The sequence below is a fragment of the Copidosoma floridanum genome, unplaced genomic scaffold (genome assembly GCF_036245765.1).
Source record: "Copidosoma floridanum isolate Cflo_tuat_1 unplaced genomic scaffold, Cflo_Japanese_pri ptg000013l, whole genome shotgun sequence".
Classification (NCBI taxonomy): domain Eukaryota; kingdom Metazoa; phylum Arthropoda; class Insecta; order Hymenoptera; family Encyrtidae; genus Copidosoma; species Copidosoma floridanum.
Window position 1 is genome coordinate 26,047,542 of NW_028321890.1, and position 12,918 is coordinate 26,060,459.

Below are 12,918 nucleotides of genomic sequence, written 5' to 3' on the forward strand. Positions count from 1 at the left end.
TAAATCTGAAAACTCATACGGTCGTCACGTAAAAGGTGTTTGATGATTGTACTTTTTAATGGCTCCATATTAATACAATTCAAGCGGTTAGTGCTTCGTAAAAGTTCTTTGCTCGAGCGTTAAAAAATAAAAGATCTCGTCAAGTCATTCGCACGTGACGAATCTCGGGTTTCCGTGATTTTTTAGATCCATCATAATACACTTGTGAAAACCGTAGCAAACCGTATTCCCACGTACGTGTTGGGAGAACTCGATGCTGCATCGTTAAAAGCCCAACGTGCAGTTTGTAAATGTATAAATTGACGAAGAAATTAACTCACTCGGAGTCCACTAAATCTGGGTGAAAAAAAAAACAAAAAAAAACACTGTAATCATCCATCGTTAGAAAATGTGCTTCTCCACCATAAAAATTAACAAAAGACTCCAACAAAAAGTCCAAACTATTGGACGAGCACCTTAATTGTGTATACATATATATATATATATAGATCGGCCAAGCAAAGGGAGACATGGCCGCCGCAGACGTTTTGGTGGTGGTGGCAGTAGAGCGGAGAGGGGAGAGGGCGATGGCGCGGCGTGCACTCGAGCTCTGGCTCTTTCCCCTTCGTGCCACGTCCCCCCCCTCTTTCTTCTTTTTTTATCCTTCACCCCCTCCTCCTGCGCCATCCTTCCCCCGTTGGCTGCCGTCCGCCATAGTCGTCGCTGCCACCCTATATATATACATACTGAAACGCTACACGTATATATACAGCTAAAGCAAAGAGGAGAGAGCGAGAGAAGAACCGGACCACTATAGCCACAGGCAGAGCTCCCCCTTTTCTACACCTACTTACCACGATATCTCTCCGACTTTTCTGCTGCCTCTGTTTTTTACCTCCAGACTGTACGGGTACTGGATACCTGTGTACCTCATGATGAAAGCTCTCGGCTTGTCCTTTGCAAGCTCCGAAAGCTCGAGCTGCCTTCATCCTCCTTTTTTTTTTTTTTTTCACCGCGTGAGTGTCGCCTCCTCTCGTAATTGAGCCACCAAGCAACAAATTGGAATAAAAAACTTTTTGTCCCTTCATCGCTCAACAGCACCATAATTACCCCTTGGAATCAAAGGCAAACTTATTTGATAAATCCCGGGAGAGTCGTCGATAAGCGACCCGCGCAAATGTACTTGTCGAGCTGCACTAAACCGAAATTTACGACGCCGCATCCTTGTAAATAACCCATTTAAAGGTCCTTTTCTTGCGCGAAGCCGAGAGTCGATCGAGCGAGTGCATGTGAGGCCAGAGATATGAAGAAAAAGAAAAAAAAAAAAAAAAAAAAAAACACCCATCAAAGCCGTTCCGCCCCGATCGCGTATTAAAATTACCCAACGGCGCGGTGCACGCTACACGGACCCCTCTGGAATATAACTTATGCGCATCCTCTCTCTCTCACTCTGTAAGCTCGAAAATTGAAAAAAAAAAAAAAAAAGCTACTCCTCTCTCTCTCTCTTCATATACTATACAAGTCGATCGGCCGTGGGTATAAATATATATTTCTTATTTAATGCTCCGCGAGCGCAGAGAGAGGGAGAGAGGCGAGCTTGTGTGTGTACCGCACGTGCATAAATATACCTCCGTTCCTTCCCTCTTCTCGGCTCTTTCTTCTCCGTTGGCTCTCTCCCTCCCTCTCTTCAGCCGTTTCCGACGGCCATTTTGAATTCCTCTTGGCGTTCGCAAGTGTGGCGCACACGCCATCGTCATGCACTCGCGGATGCGTTTTGTACCGTCATGCAATATATTTCAAGGACCTTTGCTCGCAAAATGGATCTTGTCGCGTGTAACATTTAGTTTTGAGAAAGAGCACCGATTGCGCAAAGAGTTACAGAGCACGAGAGTCGAGCAAAGGAACAACTTGGCTTATGAAATTCCTCGATTTTAATGCCCATAGGGAACAAGAGCCGAGGTGAGAATATAGGGGGAGGAACTACCGGAGGCCCGAAGGACAATGTGTATACATATTACGTGTAATCCGTGCGGAGCTGCGACCCTGGAGCCGAGCGATTTACAGCTCGGACGCTCGGGGTTTATTGGAGCAAGGAAAAAATAAGAAGAGGAAGGGGTCCTTTGTGCGCTCGATAGACACGCGGATGGCCTTGTCGAAGGGAAAATCGGGTGGTCTTTGGTGCGCAATGGCCCGACCTTGGAAAAGCTCGACTTGACCGATCTATAGTTGTTTGTTGTCGCTCCGGGGACCATTGGGCCATTGTCCCTTTGCGCGCGTTGCGTAAAAGTAACGCGAGTAACCAAACAGGCTGTTGAGTGTAATAACGCGAGTCCACACATAATATATACACTGTGTGTATCGTTGGTGAAAATGCAAACGTGCAGTAGTCGAAACAAAGAGGAGGAAAAAAAAAAGACGAGGGAGCCGCGCTAACTCATCCTCCACGCGTTATAGACAGCACCATAAAAGCACACTTTTACACGGCCACTAAACTTTTTTACGCGCACTTCTTTATTAATTTTTCCTATGCACAAATCTACATTGGGCGTATACATACCATACCTACCTTTTACCTTATGTATACACGTGTAGAGAGGAGATAATAAAGCGTCATCCATTCTCTCTCTCTTTCCGAAATTACCCTCGTAAAGCAATAAAAGCCAATCACGCGAATCCGATGCCTCTGAATTCGCACACACAAATGGGCAAGTATATATTATGTATATATACCATCGAACAACACGTCAACATAATTGTATACACGTCAAAATAATGAACGATCATTAATACTTTATTGTGTATATATAATACTTACGTTGTATTGCACTCGAGTGCATAAATTATCTTCTTAAAGAGACGCTTCCTCGTTCGCGTGTCATCGACCCTTTTGGCAAAACAAAAAAAAAAGAATTGCACACAATATGGTACATACGAGGAGGGTACGACGCAATTGCGGTATGTGCGCGCAATAATAATGCACCTATCCTCTCATCGTAAAAGCTCAGATAACGCAAAGCGCAACGGTATGTGCATGTATATATATATATTACAACCGCGAATCCGCAACAGAAGCAGCTTTATAACCACAATTACGACAAATTCGCCTTGGCCGCGAGGCGGTGGGCTACACATAATTGTTCGTTTGTTCGAGAAGAAGAAAGAAAAAATGGCACTGCTAATGCCACCCTATGTGCTCGATATTACAGCCACGGCCGTGGGTTTATTAACGATTCGAGATGCCTAATGCGGGGCTGTTGCCGTGTAATTGTTGTCCCGTGATTAATAGCCGCGTCGAGTGTATATGTTCCACGATATCTGAGGGTAATATTTCTAGCTCTACCCCGCATACGTACACGTGCTCGTGGCTCGTCAGCTGCAATTAGTCGATACGCGTACGGTCGAGCTCCTTTTGAAGAATAGCAGGAGCGGTGGGCCATTAGCGATACCGTACAGTTGGCCGATGTTGCGCAGACGCTGCGTATACCTGTGGGCTTGGGAGTTAAAAAAAAAAAAGGCACTTTGTCGGCTATACAGGAACGCTCCCATGCAGTCACGTGTAGGCAAATTACACGCGGCACCTTCCCTCCGTTACGAGGGAAAGACTCTCGGGAGTGCCATTAATCTCCGCACCACTAGATCTATTTATTTTTTAGATGCCAGGCCTTTGGAACCAGGGGCACATGTACGTTTATTTAAACTTTGATTTTCGGGTTTTAAATTTTCTTGTCATCAACAACGTTGGCTGCACCAGCTGCCTTTGACAGAGTTAAGTTTGCACGTCGATCAATTCGTGCTTTGATTCCATTGGCTTTGCTTTTTACCCATTATACGTTTCATAAGAATGTCGTCATCCAATGACTTATTTCTGTTGATACGAGCAATTTTATTGTCGCTCACTTGATTCGCGCTAAAAATATATTTTCCTTACACGAGTGGAAAAAGGCGCGTAAGAAAAGCAGAGCACTTAGATCCCGGCGTGTTTAACTAATGCAATCCCCGAGGCTCGGCGATATAGCGCTCGCCCTTTTATTTATGCCGTCGACGCCGAAGGTTTATGGAGCCACTTGTTTTTCTTGCTCCCAGTGCTGTAACTTTTCATGCATTCGCGACAACCCTCCCGGCCGCCCTCCCCATTTGTGCTGTACTCACCCCCTCGCTCTTTCATTTGCACCGGCAAACTCGTCGATTCTCGCGAATACCATATCTGCTCGTACATGTAAGTACGTCTTACGGGATGTCAAGTGGCCGAGTAACTGAATAATATTATAATAGTCTTGTCCAGTACGAAATATTCTTTGTAGCGCTCGACTGTGCCTTTTTTATCGACGATAGATCTCTGTGTTATCGACTTACGCCGACACACTTTTATGTTCCGCCTTTTTTCGGGAGATGTCAGTGTCGTCGGTGTAGACATTTTTTTTTTTTTTATCGAAATAAAAAAGCTCGGGGGTTTAACTGAACTTACTCTGACAAACAGATATGTGTCTGGTAAATAATAGAATAAAATGATAGTTGATGAGAAAGAGACAACATTTTTGTGATGGTGGATTTTACTCTGTAAAAACACTTTTAAAGCAATGCATGCGAATTGAAAAAATCAAGATTTTTAGCATTATTTATTGACACCATGAACAACTGGGCTCTGAGCCTTTGTTGTGCTGTGACAACAAAAGCTTACTTTTATTTTTCAACTAGCGAAATTAACTTACTTTTTAAGTACATTATTTTTCACTTATCTGTGTAACTTGGATCTTTACCGATTTTTCTGGTGACCATGTGCTGATCTTTGTACATTTTTAAATATTTAATCTGTATGAATATTCACTGAAAACGAATTTTTCTTAGCTCATTAAAGCAGAAAAAAAATAATTTACGGATGACATTGAATTGATCAGTGCACAATGACAACACCTGAAAAAGAACGAAAAATTGTTTCCTAAGCATTATACATGGTCAAAATTTTCTTTCCAATTATACAAGTACATTAATTCATAAAATTACTCATTTATCCTTTGAAATAATACTTTTTTCATGCGTTTTTTTATTTCAGTTATCATTTGAAACTTGTACCTCAAAAGTAAAGATTAGGCCAATTTTTTTCATTAAATATATATGTATTGTCTTAACACCTTTTACGCAAAGATACAACTTAAAAAATCAGTGGATTTTAAAAAATGCTGAAAGATCTGTCTTTTGAAGAGCAAAGGAAACAGTAAAGATTTTTTTTTTTTTTTTTTTTAAGTTCTCAAAAGTGCCAAAGAAGAACATTTTTGCACAGTTGAACAATTTTTTTTTACACATTTGGGAGTTTTATAGGTATCATACTTTATTTTATTTTTTTTTTAAAGCTGCATTTAATACTTTAATAATAACATTTAAAAATTTTCTATATTTTGTTCGATTTTTGTCTCTACATTACAGGAAAATAGAACTGAATGGAATTCTTGACAGAAATTCTTTAATGCAACGAACCTATATGATATACTTGTGTTCCATATAATATTAAATATCAGTAGCCGTGACTGTTTTAAAGTTGTCAGATGTCACAGAGTCGCTATCAAAATGATAAATCGATGAATTCTATCTCTAATGGAGTATTAAATAAACGTTTAAAAAATGTATGCAACCACAGTTAAAATTTTTAATTTTGGGATGAAAATTTTGTTTTTTGCAATGATCCAATTGCTGCCCTTAATTTCATTAAATTTTTTAATATTGTTACTGGATTAGAAATCTATACCTTTACCGTTTGATCTACACGGACAAACTTTCTCGGAACCATTTTGTTTGTTACAAAAAATCTCTTTATGGAATGGAATTTTCCAATTATAAAAATTCAACGTCACCGAGGAAATTTCAAAAACTCTCCGTTATGGACTCGGATCCTACTAAACAAGAAAATACCATCCATAGTTTCAGGATAAAAACCCAAGCTTCGTTACTCACGACCCATCCTGCTCCCATATTTTCCACGACTCCGAGCAAGACTCGGCAAATACACTCTCGGCATTAGCCTCCGCAATGCCATTCATTTTTACACCCCTCGTTTCCATCTCCGTTCCATTTATTTTCTTAAAAAGATTCCAACTGCCCCTCTCCATCCGTTTTCCGCATAACAATGATGGCCAGAATGAGCAGTAGCAATCCGACCGGAGGGTTGAGCCCCCCTGGGCCCTTTCCACCAGTCTCCGAGCCCTCCCCCAGCACCGTTTCCCAACCTTTTTTTTTTTTTTTTTTTTTTCCTTCACGTCGCACCCCATCCTTCCCTCTCCTTCCTGCCCTGTACATCCGCCAACATCTCCCGTCCGCGTGACGCAAAAAGAAAGAAGGAGTGCAGGGAAGGAAGGAAGAAAAAAAATGCCAAGTTGCGCCCTATTTCAAGACAGAGCCCGTTATTTATCGCCCCGGTTGCGTCTCTCTTTTTTTTCCCTCCTTTGTTTTCCTTCTCTGGTTGCGCAAGGACGCTTCTAAGCTCCTAGGCTGGAAAACCAACGCGGCCGGCTCCACCCCTCGCTGGGCTTGAGTGCCCTTCCTCCTCCCGGACGTCACTCCTTCGCCCTGATCCTCTTACGCAGTTAGTAAAAATGCTCCATCGTCCCTCTTTTTTTTTTTTCTTTTTCTTTGAACTGCCTCCACTCCGGATGTCTTTGGATATGGCGCTCACGTGTAAACTCCGAAAATCAACTTTTTTGGATTTTCATTTCATTCAGCTTTTTCAATAAAACAAATAGTTATTCACTCTACCAATGATGTTTACAATATCTGCTAGTCAGTTATTACCTACGGATAGGAAAAAAAAAATGTAAGTACACTTATAAATATTGATAAAAAAAAGAACTTGTATATGAAAAAAAAAAAAAAAAAAAAAAAAAAAAAATCACGTTTCACAAAGTCGCGTGGGTTTTAAAATTTTACTGCCCCCGCGCACCAACAATCTAGGCCAATAAAAATAAAAAGCCCACGTGGAGGAGCTTTATTCAAAAACTTTCCCGCTGACTCTCCGCGGGACTCGGAGGATCCTGTACAGTGGGTATAGGAGATAAGACGGCGAGGGAGAGGATAAGAAAAGGGCTGCGGCGGGGAGCTCAATCGTAGATAGCAGAGTCTTGCGAGTGCCACGGAGGATGAGGTAAGAGAGAAGTGGGAGTTGTCGTTGGAAGTCGAGGCGCACGATGAGATGGGGAAAGAGAGTCTCGCGAGCCGGTAAGGGCTCCTGGTGTCTCTTATTAAGCCGCATCGTCCCTCCAGGATGACTCGCCTTAATTACGCCGCTCCACGCCTACAGTGGTGCTGGTATCTTTCTCTTTTCGTAGCCACTGCAGAGAGAGCATGGCACTCTCAGCTCAAAATGAGCCGCGTTTCACGTGTTCTGGATGCCATGAGCTTTTTTTTTCATACGCCCTTTGTGCATTGCACAGCCGTCTTGTGCCCCTTTTTCAATCCTAGATGGCTGAGGTTTATGTTTTCTTTCATTTTTAAACGCTTTTTACATACAAAGAGCACTAATTACTCTTTTTTTTTTTTTTTTTTTTTTTTTTTTTTGTTAACAAGACGGTAAAATAACAGTATATTAATTATATGTTAAAAAATACATTTTTTTAACGCATTCGGCGATATTAGGATCAACATTCCGGATCTTTCAATCACTGCGAGTCGCTTATTGAACTGAAACAAATAATTTACAATAAAATTAAAAGTTGCCTCTCTTCTTCAATTCGGTGTGGACCCCATTCACTTTACGCAACCATTTTATGTCCCAAGAGTCGAATTGACCCTTGTTCTTCCATAAAAATCGAGTCAACCCATTTCAGTCGTGGAGCTAAGTAAACGTCGTCTTATTGTTTAAGAAAAAAAAAAATATATATATTTTTATACTGAATCGAGGGTAGTATCGTATATCGTATCACATTGTACACCCCAACAAAGTGCTCACAAATTAATGAACAGATAGATATCCTCGTAAAAATTATTGTACAGAAAACAAAAAAATTGATATGAATTTTATAAATAAAATAAAGTAACAAACTATGAATATTAATAACGAGTATACTAGGAGAGTGTTAACGAGGAAGAAGATAAAAGGACTACAAGAGTTAAGGGAACAGGGGCGGCCTCTTAATATGCTAATAATACCTACGGTGTTGGATAATGAGTTTTCTGGATATATACAGCCTTGGACTGCATGCATGTTCCCTCGTAAGCACAGCTCGGTCTTTCACATAGATCTTTGTGCTGTGCATCATATAAAAAAACGCTGTCGGCTGCGGCTAAACAACAACGTGGAAATTAATTAATTTCAAGATTGGAAAATTGAATTTCCACAAAGCTCAGCTGATGAAAAAAAAAAAAAAAAAAAACAGCCAAGTAACGCAAGTCATGTATAGGTATATGTACCCGAAAGCATCAGTATAGACATTGGTGTACGGGTCCCCTAGGCCAAAGATTTAATTCAGCTCGCGCGCGTTAATCCCCTTCGATGAAACGTAGAAACGCCGAGCTCTGCAATTTCCGCCATCGGCTCGTATCCGCCATCTACCCCCCTCGCCGTCGCAGCTCAAGGGAAGAGAGGGAGAGTCCATCACATTTTCAATTTCCACCACGTTTCCCATTTCCTGCAGCCCGTGCCGGTTTTGTGGGTATAGGTACACACAGCTGGGCAAAGCCCGACATCAGGAGGCTCCCCTTCCATTGGCCGTCGGGTTTCCACTGGCCCCGCTAGCCCGAGGGATTGTACGTATACATCCGTGGGTGGATCGGGAGGTGGTGCAGCTTGCGAGAGGAAATGGAGAAAGGAAAAACAGGGGGATGGAGCGGCCCGGGCTTGTTATTCAGCCCGCGACGCCGTGCCGGTCTTTTCTTCCTTTCTTTATTTCCCCCCGTCGTAGTCGTCTCTCTCTCTTTCTTGTTTTTCTTTATCTTTTTGCTACTGAATTTTCCTTTTCGGCCTCTCCGGTGGCACTGCTACCGCTGACTTTGCGGAATGTTAATGCCAGATCTCGTACGTGGGCAGTACGAGTGGTGGATGTTTTCTTTTTATTGCGTTCCCTCGTCGATGCGTACGCATGTACTCTCGGCTTCTACGTTACATTCACGAGACACGGGCGCGATTGAAACGTCGTGGTGCGGAAATCGGTAAATTTATCCGCGTTGCAGCGAGAGCTTGGCTCTCCCATCTGGACATCACGTGCAGTCCCCGTTTGTACCCGATCGCTACAGGGCGCCCACTGCAAGTTTTTGTCGACTTGTACTTGGAAACGCTTCCAATGTTCGACCACCTATCGTTTATAATTATAAATATACCTATACAAAAAGCCCTTACTCAATGCGCCATCACGTCCAGATATATATCGTGTTCCTCGAAAATCTCCAGTGTATCCCTTGTATCCCGTCATATCACAACCCACCCCTGTCCATTCGTACGAAAGCACTTGGCCGCGCGCGGCAAACTCATCCCTTGTAACAACATGCACTGCCCCAAATATAACGCATGGGTTTATAATGTGTACGATCTAACGGAGCATAAAGCTCGTAAAAGTCCGTTCTACGGATGTAGCGCGCTATACGAGCGAGAAAAATCGCTCGAGCGTCCAGCATCTATGCACGGGAGTGACAGCCGTCGCTGCTGTAAAAGTTAAGAAACAGCTGGAGAATGGAGATCTAGATACGTGTATATATCGACTGCCCGTGGCACGCGACAAACGAAGTAGTAAAAAAAAAAAAAGGAGCACCGGAAAATCGTATGCGGAAAGTGTGTATAATCTATAGGTTCAAGGTGGAGGAGGTGGACGAGGATGGAGGCGCGTGTATATATACAGCTTTGTACGAGAGCGATGACGCGATCACTGGGAAAAACTGGGACGGGCCATTTTATAGGGCCATCAAATTAAGCTCCCCCCCTTCGCCGTCCTATCGCGCGACCCCCTCGGCGTGTTACCATAAAACGGCCAGCAAGCGGACTTCCGTGCAACGCGCGAGCCTCTCCATCCTCCGCGTTGTTCTCATCCTTCTTCTTCTATACCTCCTCCTCTTCTTATGCTCGAGTGTACAAGTGACGGCTAATGTGCTCCACTGGAAAAACTCGAGAAGCTCTCGTATATGCAAGCACATAGCATACAAGGTACAGGTAATATGCCGCGTCCGTTCGCCACCTGCGTGCGTCCCGTTGGTATACCGTTGCTGCAGTCGCGTATATACGTTGTATACCGTTTACATACGCACACGGATGTTGGTGGCCAATTGTATCATCGTCACCTGGTCCCGTGACACCTTTTTATTTATTTATTTTTTTTTTTTTGCCGTACACATAGGTGTAGTTTTGAAGGTTTCGACGATTGACGCCGACCGGTGCTGCCCCGCACCATAAACGCGCACCTCTCGTGCGCTTATGCTCGACTCATCCGTGGATATAATGGGCACGTAATAATATATACGAGGCAGTTTTTACGATCAACACCAACCGTCGGGGTATACCTACAACGAGGGAGTAGGTTTGGTGTACAGGGAAATTAAGGGATGGAAAGATCAACTCGTGTATTTGGATATGCTTTATTGTCAACTATAAGTTCGACGAACCATGTTTATTAATCAACGGAAATTCAAGCATTTTCCAGTGTGATAATTCATCGCGTTAGTTTGGAAAGTTTCAATGGGCATTGACAAACGTGAAATAGGTACGTATGGAGAACACAGAGGCTACATGTATAAGCATATGCATGGAATGGGGCACGTGGAATGAAGCGGCAATTAATACCCAGTCCACGTCGTATCGACATCCCAACGGAGAAGAGAAGACCAACTTCCGTCACATGTATATGTGTAGGGGAGACGATTGTAATCGAAGCTACGTACACGTGTGCGCCGTTGTTTCTGGAGAAGGAGCGTGGGAGGCAATTGACAGAGAGGCCGCGTCGTTAACATTAGTCGCGCGACGAGAATAAACGTCGGTCGTAATTCAATAATATAATTAAAGTCCCGGGCTGTATGTGCCTGTATGGTCGGCCATCACTGGCGGTGTACGCAGTGCTTGTCACCTCGTTTGCCAAGTACAGTGACTCGAGTTGCTTTGTTTTTACTTTTCATTGTGTCCCACGCCGATGAGAGAAATGGTACGTGCGATATTCGAGTACCTTAAAGTGGTCCATCTTTTTCCGTCACGCAAGAATAGACGAGCACTTATCTGTGAGTATAGGTATATATAATATATCCATTTTACTTGAACAAATCAATGAGCGATGATAAACTTAAGAAAACATCCGAGTGTTTCCCCACCGAGCTCTGCGCACCGAAGTAGGGCGGAAGGAAAAAAAAATGGCCCCGAGATCCAAAATAATTTTATCGGTCCGTTGGTCGCGTTGACTCGGTAGAGAAAAAAAAAAAAAAAAAAAAAAAAAAAAAAAAAAAAAGAATGGAAATTTACCGCGTGCAGTGGGTATATAGGTGTACCTGCCGGCGGCTCTTTTTGCGATGTTATCTCTGCCGCGCGCGCACGAAGCCCCGCTAACGAATGCTTAGGCGAGTGAGCGAGCCTCCGACGTATATACGTACGGGTGAGGTACTTGGGTACGAAGTTGTTTTTTGTTCGCGTTTCGTGCATCGATCGCGACAATGTTGGCTGCGGAGATAAGCCGGTATCTCGCGGAGCTAAATAAAATTTTGCTGCTCTCTGTTACGGAAAAAAAAAGAAAAAGAGGCGAGTTGTCGATGATTTTTTTTTGCAAAATTGAAGAAATAACACTGTTAATCCAACAGAGTTTTGTAGAGCTAATCTGTCTGTAGAACCATTCTGGAAGAATTTCCAAACTCACGGTTTTCGTACCTCATACGTCCTACCTTCTGTACTGTTGAAACCGGTTTCGCCTAACCGTCTAATTCCAAATTATCGGCTTTCGCGTAACTCGGGAAAGGAACGAATTTTCTTCCCAATGCCCAATGATTGCCCACTAGTTTTATGAGCACTGGTACGTACAACAGAAAACGAGATGAGGATAGGAGGGTAAACTTGCACATCAGCCTTTATACCGCAACCAGAGCGGAGGAGTTGTATGTGCTATGCTCGTACCGCGATGGTTGATATTTGCAAGACGCGAGGCTCAATCGAAGCCAAGGGAGCAGGTTCCCAGAGCTCCGATTGGACCACCCACCCACCGCATCGGCCGATGGTTTTTTTATTTTTCTTCTTTTTTTAAATCATATAGCGTACCCAGAGAAAAGCACCGATTGAGGGAATTATCTATGGCGAATCGAGTTGGCTAATTGGCAGTAAACGCGTCCCGGAAAAGAGTAGACTGGGTTTTTGCGCGGTGCGTATATAAAGAGCTTCACTACTGAAATGTTGTTTTTTTTTTTTTTTGTTTTTCGACGGGATGAGGAAAAAACAGAGAGTGACGGAAACCTTTTAAAATAGAAAACGTAGCTTTTTATCGAGCGGGACGAGGTTTTTTTTTTACAATTTTGTTCAAAGACAGACATCCGAGAGAAAAAAAAGACTTTTTATATACCAGAGGCATTCTCCGAATGCACCAAGTAATTTTAAAAAACCGACGATCCGCAACACTGTCTCGCCGATTCCCTCCTCAGCCAAACCGAGACATCCTTTGTATGCCCCGCCGAGACATCTTTACAGCTGTTCCGCGAAAAAAAACCACACACACGACAATCACATGCAAAAACTCGTGTTTTTTGCCTTTCCATCGAGGAGTTCCCAGTAGCTCGGACGAGAGCCAAGAGCTGCAGGGGCACGACAACATTGGGACTCGTCCGACGGCAGCGCTCTCCCCTATGTACAGCTCGCGAAAAATTTTTCGGTTGGTGGACGCACACATTACACCTCACTCTCGTAAAAAATTCAAATTTAACGATCGCTTCAAGGGTGAACGCACTCTCCTTCCTTCACCTAGATACGTTCTCCTTCGTTTGGACCCAACGCGACAACCGAATCGA